The sequence below is a fragment of the Talpa europaea genome (genome assembly GCF_964194135.1).
Source record: "Talpa europaea genome assembly, chromosome: 7".
Taxonomy (NCBI): Eukaryota; Metazoa; Chordata; class Mammalia; order Eulipotyphla; family Talpidae; genus Talpa; species Talpa europaea.
The window spans coordinates 99660143-99671276 of record NC_140074.1 but is presented as its reverse complement, the minus strand read 5'-3'; positions in this window follow the sequence as shown (position 1 = coordinate 99671276).

The window sequence follows — 11134 nt, the reverse complement described above, 5'->3', positions numbered from 1 at the left end:
AGTCAGACTGTCTTCCTTTGTTTTGAGAGCCTGTTTGTTCTTTTGAAGCTGAGGCTGAGACCTGACAGGGGAGAAACAGGAAGCAGAGATATGTCACAGAACAGGGGGGCATATGAGAGGCCCGACTTTACTCAGACCTCAGGGAGTCCCTGGGCAGCCCTCGGAGCAGGTGCCAGTCCCTGCGTCCATGTTATAGATGACAAAGCTGAGGTTTCCAGAGAATGCTGCAAGCCAGTCTGCCAGCTCAGGGTATGTCACACGGTCTCAGCCACTTCCCCCACTTTGCCAATCTATCCGCCACATTCTCTAAGCTCCGATGCCTCCATGTCTCCCCAGTTCCTGCTCTATCAATGCCAAGCTCCTTGTCCAGCATCAAGTTTCTTCTTAGCTACTACCAATACCCACTACCACACACCTTTCCAAACTGATTCTCTGTCCTTCTAAACAATTCCTGAGCTCACTCTTCATTCCCCAGCCTTTTGGGTGTGTGTATCCCTCTGCCTAGTGTTCTTCTATCTCCTCCCAGGAGATTCCTACTCATTCATCAAAACCCAGCTCAGAAGGTACCTCTTCTGCTTGAAACATGGACAAAAAGACCTAAAAGACCTGCAAGTAAATATTGACCTTTCATTAGCAGGTTTGTTATAGGCAGCAGAGCTGGTGCAGCAATTCTAAAACAATTGTGTGAATTGGGTAGGAAGGAGCATAAAAAAATAAATATGGCAATGTTGTTTGCAACCAGGATTCTCTCCAGGAAGGAAGGGAGACCCAAATCTAGAAGGGGGAAGCAAGTAAGAACCCTGTGCTGTTGGATGGAAGTTCAAAGTCAAATTGTTGTTACTGTTTTCTGTTAAAAAGTTTTTTCCTCCTTATGTAGAGGAAACAAATAAGGGATCAGGGGAAAAAATAGGAATTATAATAAAAATCAAAATCAACAGGAAACTATAAATCAGAGACATTCTGCATGGGAGGAGGAGGGAGAAGGATCAAAACAGGGGTGGGAATTGCATAAGGGACTGTGGTGATGGCACGTGGATGAATTGGTGGTGAGAATTTCACAGGAGAAAGCATACATTGTACAAGAATGATGGAAAATATATATAAAATAAAATAAATTTTTTAAAAAAGGCTACAGATTTAAACAACGACAACAACAAAAAGTTTTTCCACCTTCATTTTTACTAATGTGATTCTACCATGGTTTCATATTTTAGCTTGTGGGTTATAATCCATCACTCTCATTATTTTGATGCTCAGATTGTCCCTGATACCACAACCTGCTGTGGCAGCAAGATTCCCTTCAGGCTACCTCTTTGTCTTTGAGACATGGCCCCATCCTTCCCTGAGTACCCTCTAACTTTCTGACAATAGGTTCTAGGCTTATCTAGGACTTTTCCTGCCCCAGATCTGGAATCAACCATGTTTCCAAGGACAAGTTGGGTGGTATTTAGAAACTGTGATTGAACTTGTGTTAGGCATGCTTGTTACATGGAGGTCTCCCTGGTTCTAAATTCTCTCAGCAAAAAGAGTTAGGGATGTGTGTGTGTGTGGGGGGGTATATGTATATATGTTTGTGTATATATATATATATATATATACACACACACACATACAAATATACATGCTCATATATATGCTCGTTATTATAAATATACTATCATATATTATATAAAATGAGTTTTTAAAAAGATCTATTTTTATTTATTTATGCATACAAGAACTGGGGTGTAGGCCAGAGGTGCGGGGTATGAGAGGATTCACCAGAGACAAAGTGGGGAGCAGAACAGGCAGATTGACTGAAACACACTGCTGAGGGGAGCAGCAGGCGAGACAGGAGAGGTTTGCTGTGCCATGTGGGTCAGCTCCTGGCCGGGGATCAAACTCATGCCGTAGTGGCTGGTGATAGCTTGATAGTGCTGAGACTTAACCCCTGCACCACCAAGGAGGCCTTAAAATGAGTTTTAGAAATGTTTCCTTGTGGACAGAGTATGTCCATATTTATTTATATATATATATATATATATATATGTATTTTTTTTTCTGTCTAAATAGTTATGGATAGTAGAATTAAAAGCCATGAACTCAGCCAAATACAAACTGGTGAATGCAGGTGAGGGGTATGTGGGTGTACGTTCCCACAGCTTTTCTGAAGATTTGAAACTTTTCTAGATAAAAAGCTATGATGTATAATATATATGATATATACAACATACATATATAAATCTACAGTTATCTCAAAATAAAATGTTTATTTTTTAAAGAAGTTTTGGGGAGAAAAGAAGAAGATAGCCAAAGCCACCACCTGCCCGGAGTCCCATCTTGACTGGGCAGGTGGCGCCGCCATGGCCCCGGCTTGGCCCTGTCCCAGACCGCCTCTGGTCTCTCCTCCCAGCCCCTCCCTGTCTTTCGTCTGCCCCAGACCCCAGGGTGACAGGATGTCATAAGGCGCCTCTTTCCGGCTCTATTTCAGCTGAGGTTTCAAAGCCTCAGAATCGTGCAGTAGGGGTGGTGGGCGGAGGGACGGGGGAGGGAGGGTTGCCTGGAAAAATATCTGAAGTGCCTAGAGCCAAGTGTGCTGGGGGACTCTCCTTAAGAAGCTGAGCTTGTATCCTCTGGACCTTGTGGGACAGGTGGTGGGTCTATTTTATTTTTTAAGGTAATTGTCCTGCTCTATGCCAAGTCATGCACAAAGAGATTTGTCAGTCCCCCACAAGGGCCCAAGGTTAGTAAGGACAGGTCTGGGCCCAGGCCATAAACCCTGTGCCACATGGCCCGAGGGATCCCTGCCTGTCACATAGTGAGCCAAGAATTGACCATGGCAGGCATGGCAGAAGCAGCCACCCAGATCTTAGATCCTAACTCCAGTGGCTGGCTGATTAATGGTCCAAAGACCTGCAAGTGCTAATCCCTGCAGCCTGTGAAAGCTCCCTTATGTGATGACAGGTCTTTGCAGATGTGCTAAATTTAGAATCGTGGGATGGGCCAAAGCTCCTGAATTATCAATGGGCCTCAATTGCAATCTAAGCATCTTGATGAGAGGGAGGATGAGGGAGGTTGGACAAAGAAGAGTGATATGACCGTAGCACAATACTACTTTGATGGTTTTGAGGAGGAAGGGGCCAGAAGCTAAGGGTTACCCGGAATGCATTCTAGAAACGGAAAGAGGCAAGGAATTGTCTCTTCCCAGAGGTTCCAGAAGGGGCCTGCCCCAACACCAACACCTTGACTTCAGCCAATGAAACTGGGGACTTCTGGCCTCCAGAACTGTAGAGAATAATTTCACATTGTTATAAGCCACTCAAGCTTGCCGGGACTTGTTACGGCAGTCACAGGAAACAAATATACCCCCTCTGCCTCAGGACTGATCCTGGGGTCAGAGATGATAGTCAGAAATGGCAATTCAAAGATGGGAAGTAAAGGACAGAGAGAAGAAATTGACCACAACCTCTCATTCCAGGCCCAGGGCAGCGGGTAAGGGTGCTGCCTCACAGTGAGCTCTGGAATGCAGCCAGAGTTCCACTGCACAGGCCTCTGACCCCTCCAAAGAGGTTGGTAGTTGACTGAACTAAGGGATGACCTAGATCTCCTCCTGGGGCAGGGAAGGAAGCGTGTGTGAGGGAACATTTCACAAGAGAACGAAAAGAAAAAGTCAAGTTGTTTTCTGCTGCCTGTTCATTCTAAAACTATTTTTTCAGCTTCTGTTCTATGCCTGGCTCCGTGTAAGATTTTGTGTATGTAACAGTGAGAAGGACAAAAATAAAAGACCAAAACCTCAACCCTCTTAGCCGAGACCAAGTACCTAGCCCCCCTTGAGGAAACAGGGCCCTTCCTCCCCAAGCCTGAGAACCCAAGATCCCTCTTCCCCCAGATCACATACACAGGGCCTCTCTTCTCTACTGAGATATGGGCCCCTCTGCCCTCCTCTCAGTCGGAGGGTTTCCTTCTTGGGAGAAACAAGAAGTCAGCATTTCTCATGCTGCCCAACTACCTGCAGAGGAGGCTAAGTCCTGGAAGAGGCGGGGGTTCCCTTCTCCAGCCCAGCCCCAACTCATGGGACAGAGGCTCTATCTTAAGGGCAATGTGCTGAGAGTTCTGAGACCCTGATCACCCCTCCCCTGGCCCAGGAGGTGAAGGTTCACACCAGGAGGAGGAGTCAGGAGGCTGTCAGGCTGCTGCCTTCCCCTCCACTAATGCTCAGTGTCTAAGTGGGGCTACTGCGCACCAGAAGCTTGCTATTGTGCCTGCCCTGGCTCCAGAGCTCTGGCTCAGATTTTGCCTGGTGGAGAAATAAGCTCTAATTCTTCCCAAAGGAACTGATCTCCTAATTCTGTAATTATAAAGAAAAGTAGAAATGCCTATTTTTCCTTTTCTTCTCCAAATGGATTTATAAAGTAATTTATAATATAGTAGGTATATAATGTATTGTTGATGCTATAACATACGAAAACATAATGTGTGTGATATATTTGCTAATAATAGCACAAAGGAAGTGAGGGGACAAAACTGTGTTGGGCTAAGGGAATGATTACAGATAAGTAACAATTATAACAATGTGCTGTTGAGTTTGTAACATTAATAGATATAGCAACACACAATAAAACCACAAAAAGACAAAAAACAAAATACAGTATCATTTCTATATATCACAGGAATTTAACTAATATAAATTGGAAACTGATTTAGATAAGTTCAGGTGTATATGGGAAATCAGAAAGCAACTTTTAAAAAATTGGAAAAATAATTAAAATAATTAAACAATAATTAATAATAATAAAAATAATTAAAGGAAATTAAAATGCTACATTAGAAAATACTCAAAGAAAAAGAAAACCATAAAGGAGGAGTAGAAGGCTAAACATGACATGAAACATAAAGAAATGAGAAGTAAAATAGCAGACATAAATCCAACTATATCAATAAAGACATTGTGAATAGATTAAGGTACATTCAAAAGGCAGAACTTGTCAGACTGGATCTCAAAACATGGTCAAACTATATGCCATCTGTAGGAGACATCTTTCAATTAAAAAATACAAACAGATTAAAAAATTTTAAAAGCAGAGAAAGATATATCACGCAAACAACAACCACAAGAAAGTTGAGCTGGCTATCGTGAGATTAGACAAAACAGACTTTGAAACCAAAAAATATATAAAAAGAATATTTTATACTAATAAAAGGGTCAGCCCATCAAGAACATGTAATAACAATAGATAATATTGTTATTATGCAGCTAATAGCTGAAAACCAAAATACAGGTAGAAAAATGACAGAAATGAAGGGAAAAACAGATAATTCAACAAAGACAATGAAGGCTTCAATAACACCTTTTGAAAATTAATAGATAGAAAATGAATAAAACAGCTAGACTGAAAATCAGCTAGGAAACAGAAGACTTGAACACACGATAAACTAACCAGACCCAGTGGACATCTACGGGATACTGATGGAAAGGACACTGGTGGACACCCAGCAGCAGCCGGCACAAATTCTTCTCATGTGCACATGGAATATTCTCCAGGATAAACCAGGCAGGTCACGAAACAAAACTCAAAAGGGATAGAAGCAAAAGGTTGTAAAGGAATATTATGAATAATTGCACACAAAGAAATTAGATTAGTTAATATAAATAGACAAATCCTAGAAAGGCACATACTACCAAAGCTGAATCAAGGAGATATAGATTATTTGAAAGACCTACAACAAATGAAGTATTTGAAATACTAATGTTAATATTCATACTAATTTACCCACACAGAAAAGCCCAGACTCAATAGCTTCATAACTAAATTCTAGTAAATTCTGGACCATAACGCACACCTTGACAAATTTAAAAGAAACCATGCAAAGTACACTCTCAGAGCATGGCAGACTTAAACTAGAAATCAAAGACAGAAATGTTGCTGGGAAATCCCCCAAATGCTTGGAGATTAAACAACACACTTGTACATAATACATGGGTCAAAGAATAATTCTCAAAAGAAAATTTTCAGCATTTTGAACCAAATGAAAATACAACCCTAGTGGAGTTGTACAAAAACTTGTGGAATTCAGTGAAAGCTGTGCTTCGAGAGAAATGTAGAGCACTGAATCCACATATTAGGAAAAATGAAACATTAAAATCAACTGCACAGACCAGACTCCAGGCTTGCTCACATGTCTAGTTCTGGTTCCTCTGAAACTAGGGTGGACAAACCTGATACGAGATTGAGAAAGGTGATAAATTGAAATTGAAGACAACAGAAAGCTGAGAGAAAAATCCAGTGTCTTCAAAAGAAACAAACGAACAGCAGAAATCAGCAGGCAGATCATAATGAGGCATGCACCCCCAGTAGACGCTGCAGTCCATAAGCATCACCTTCTCATTTTACTTCTTTTAGTTGTTTAACTTTGTAAAATATAAAGAGGTTGGATCAAATGACAGTGCTGCCTCTTTTCACATCAAAGAATCCAGAACTACTGACAACAAAGGCGGTGCCTACCTCTCTCATCTGCTTGTCTGGCTGGCAGGGAATTACTTACATGTTGGTGAAGGGAGAAGCTGGGTAGAATGACAGTGAAATCTAGAGTAAAAAACCAAGCTGGTTCAAGGTGTTTGGTAGACTTTTGAGTTTGTGGGCAAACATTTACCTAGTCATCTATTTATGTGTTTGCAGTTAAAAAAGAAAAAAAACTAATGCTATATCAAAACCCACTGAAGTTACTGATGAGGAATAGGATTATAGGCAGGTTTTAAAAATACCCCCCCACCCCCCCTTTCTTTTTTTCCCACTTTTAAATCATGTCATCCTCCTGCTGAAACCTTTCCAAATCACACACAGTTAAATAAAAATTTCTTAAAACTTTTTATTTTATTCATTAAAGGACTCCATCAATCACCCCTAGGAGTTCCACAGTAATAATGTGAGTCAAAGTTGGGGGGAAATGAGTTTGTAAAGATGTAACTTTACAGCAACCCATTTTATGGGAGGCGGGGAACAGATTAAGAGACAGCCTAGGAATTGCAGGAGCGCGAGCTCGAACCCACGGTCCTGGGGCGCCAATTCGTGTGGGTCACCCAGGGGGCCCCAGCGTCAAGCCGCAGTCTATGGTCGCCTCTGCCCTCTTGCGGTGTCTCTCGGAACTACAGGTCGCCTTCCTGTCGGAGAAGAGAGCAGTCAGCAGCCCGGGCTGCGTTAGGAGGCGGGATTCCGCAGTGTCCAGGCTAGACAGACACGGAACCTCAGAGAAAAACTGACCCCATCCACTCACCGCTTCCTACAGATGCAGAGACTCAGGCGGAGGGAGGAAGGGATCTGCTGAGGGACAAGGGAGCTAGCAGTGCCAGAGAGAGGCCTGAAACCTACTTTCCAGAAGGCTGGCCTCTTGCACTGGGGGACAGCCCCCGGCTGAGTCACAGGGGCTGCAAAGGCGGGGCCTGGCTAGCTCTGGGCCTGCAGCTGCCCACCCCCTTCAGTCTCCTGCGACTCCAGGATTTTCACCATCCTTCTGCTATCTGTAACAGTTTAAAAAACTTAAATTTGTTCTAGAACAGATGTCCTTTTTTAAAGGACGGCTTTTAAAATGTCAATGACTGCATTCAAAGGTGAACTTGCTTGTTGCCACTCTTCACCGGAAAACTTGTGTCACTTTCATACACAACAATGAAACTAAGTAAGATAAAACAAAGACGGTGTTAGTAAATGCTGTTGGATTCTGTTTCTCACCAAGGCCTGCTCTCTGTTCAAAAAGAATGACAACGTACCAGAGAAGGATTTTTCAAACACATTTTATATTCTGACCTGGAAACACATATAAAGATGAAACAAAAATTTCACAAATGTCCTTATTTTTCAGTTATTTTCTATTGTATTTTATTCCATCTTCTATTTTTAAAAATATTCAAAGGCAGGTAAATGCACAAGTTCAAAAACATTGGTGGGGGTTGAAGTTGATGGTACATGAGGACTGTTACTTTCTATTTTTGTGCATGTTCAGAAATTGCAAATAAACATAGGGGAGCAAAAAAAAAAAATGCCACCCCAAACGTGTCTTTGGTGAAACATTTCATGGTTTGTTTCAGGAAGGAGCTCTGAAGGCTGGGTAGAAGTTACTTTTGATGTTTATATCTAATCCTCTCTCTGTAAGGGTTTTCCCCCCAGCCCCCAAGAAGACCTAATCAATTCATCCCTTTTCAATGGAAAAGGCAGAAGTACCTTTGTTTTCCCCATTAATACCCTAATTAATTTTCCCTTTCTTCCCACAGCCTCCCTCATCCTAGCTAAGCTATTTCAGATGGCATCTAAAGCCAAGTGCATGATTACTGTCTTATTGGGTCTCTTGCATATATATAGGAGGTATAACTGTTATTATTAAATGTCTATATGCCTTTTTCTTTTATCAATCTATCTGATGCCTGTCTGAATATTTGCCACCCTAGAAGAACCCACAGGGATAAAGGATCATTTTCTTTGCATCCCAGCACAAATTAGAAAGTTAAAACAAAACCAACAACAATACTGAACTATTGATTTGGATTTAGCACATAGATTTCACAATTCACTAAGGGGTCACAAACTATAATTAGAAAAACTGTGTTTCAGAAAGATTTAAAATGGTCCCAAAACCTTGCAGAGATTTCACCTGGACTTAATCAACAGATTTAGGGAGAATTAATAAGACAACTGCCCTCCTTCTGTAACTGATTCTCTCCCAAGATGACCAGAACAATTCCTCCTATTCTGTATATACATCGTGTTCTCATGCCAAAATGTGAAGCTTAGTTCCCCTCTCCTTGAATCTGGGCTTTGAACAATGCACCAGAAGTAATATTCTGGGACTTCTGAATCAATAATTCAAGAGGACCAGAAACTTCTGACTCCTACCTCTTGGAATGCACATGCTTGGAATGGGCCTCCATGTTGTAAGGAGGCCCAAGAAGCAATGTGGAAATGTAACAGGGTAGAGACCTGTGGGGAGGCTGACAATGGCAGCCTTTATCTTGACTTGTGCCTTGATTTTGCCCTTTTCTTTCCAGACTTGCCTGGCCTTTTTTGGCCCCTTTTTTACTGTTTCCTCACCAGAAGCTGCCTTAAAATCATGGCAAGCTTTCAGGGCTCAGTGGCCCCACTTTGGGGCAACCCTGTTTGGCTGGGCACTTACCTACGAGGGGATGGGTAACTTTGGGTGTTTCCCTGAGAAGCTATTTCCTTTCTCTTGTTATTATACACACATTCCATTAAAGTTCTTTTTATTGAGGATCTTAATGCACTAAGAGTATTCTGTGCCTTCATGTGGCAGATGGCAGAACCCACTTAAAGTATGCATGCTAACAGAGAGATCCCGGTAGAGGAAAACCGAGATTGCTAACTAAAACCTCAGATGAGCCGCTAGCTGGCAGTCAGTGTCAATTGCCAGTCATGTACTTCCCGTTCATGTCTATGGCTTTCCATATCAAAAGATTAACAGATAAAGCACAAGACACCCAGATAAACTTTATTTTCAGCTAAGTAATAGGACAGTCATGCATGGAGTTAGGGATACATTCTGAGAAATGTGTCATTAGGTTTTGTTACAAGGCAGGGTGAGGGGTACCCCCAAACCCCCAAACCTGCATGCCGTAAATAGGCTCTACCATTGGCAGCATCAAGACAAAACATACTCTAGTGTGTGAGTCCTTTAATGGAAAGAAACTTTAATAAAATTAATGTGCAATAAAGAGGAGGCAAAGAATATAGTTTCTAAATCAAGCAGCCAAAGTTACCCATCCCCCATGGGTAAATGTTCAGACTGAACAGGGTTGGCCTAAAGCAGGGCCACTGAGGCCCAAAAGCCTGCTACAAGTCTAAGGTACCTTCCTTCCCCAGTCAACTCTGAGGTGCGCTTGGCCCAGTTGTTTGAGCCCCCAGTGGTGCTGAACACAGCTGCCTGTGGCAGGACCCTGCTCCTTCTTGGCTTTCCTCCTGTCCGTGCCTCGCTGCCCTATACCCCTACTGGTGCTCCTGAAGATCACCTCCCAGAGAAATTCCTGGCACCCAAATTGTTATTTGGGGTCTGTTTTAGGAGACCCAAACTGAGACAGTCAGAACTCAGTAAAGATTAACTATAAAAATAATAGCTATGATAATTCACCCACATTTTCTCTTACAGTGTAGGAAAGCGATTCTGAATATAATGATTATAGCTAACATTTATTGAACACTTAGTGGGAACATGTTCCTGCTGTATGTTTCTCACCAACACCCCCTGAGGTATCATTAAGTCGAATTTAGAAATGGGGAAACAGAGGCACGCGGCACCCTCAAGATTCACTCAAGGTCTTGCTGCTGGTAAACAACAGATACTAGGTTCACACCCAGGAGGTTAAGACTCAGCACCTGCATGTTAACAGCTGGGGGCTTGGATTTCACTCTGGGGCTTAAAGAGGCCAAGCCCCAGAGTGAAATCCAAGCCCCTTGTCTTGGCTCTTAAGGCCCTTCCTGACTTGCCCCCTGCCCTCCCTAAGTCCTGCCCCATGTGCTTTCTTCTCCAAGCACCTTGAATTACTTGAATCTCGATACCAGGTATACATTTTCCCTACTGTTCAAACCCTTCCTTCTTGTAACTGCCACTTTTCAAGTCACAGATCTGTGTGTACTGATCTACTGTCAAGCAGCCAGCTCTCAGCTCCATGGCCTCCCAGGTAGCTTTCTCAGATCACATGATGGTTTCTGACTCAGAAACCATCACAACACAAACTGAGTTCCAACACTGCTCAGTTGAGGCTGGGCACCTATTGTCTATACATCGCAGCTCTAATGAAGGAGACATACAAACTGCCTGCACTCACAGGGATCTCATAAGGTAGTGAAGAAAGGCCTCACTGAAGGGATGAGCAGATACCTGAAGGAGATGAGGAGGCCGCATGAAGATCTGGGGGAAGTATTCCAGACAAAGGGAAGAGTGCTGAAAGACCCTGAAGTGGGAGTGTGCTGGGGCTTGAGGGCACCTAGTAGACTAGTGATGGATGCTCAGGTTGTTTTATGGTTGGGGCTGTTACATGAGGCATGATGAACATTCTAGAATGTGTCTCCTGGTGCCCACACCTGCATCTTTCTGTTGGGCACTGGTGCGCTGGACTAGCTGACTCTGAGGGTCACTTGTGACTATGCCACTG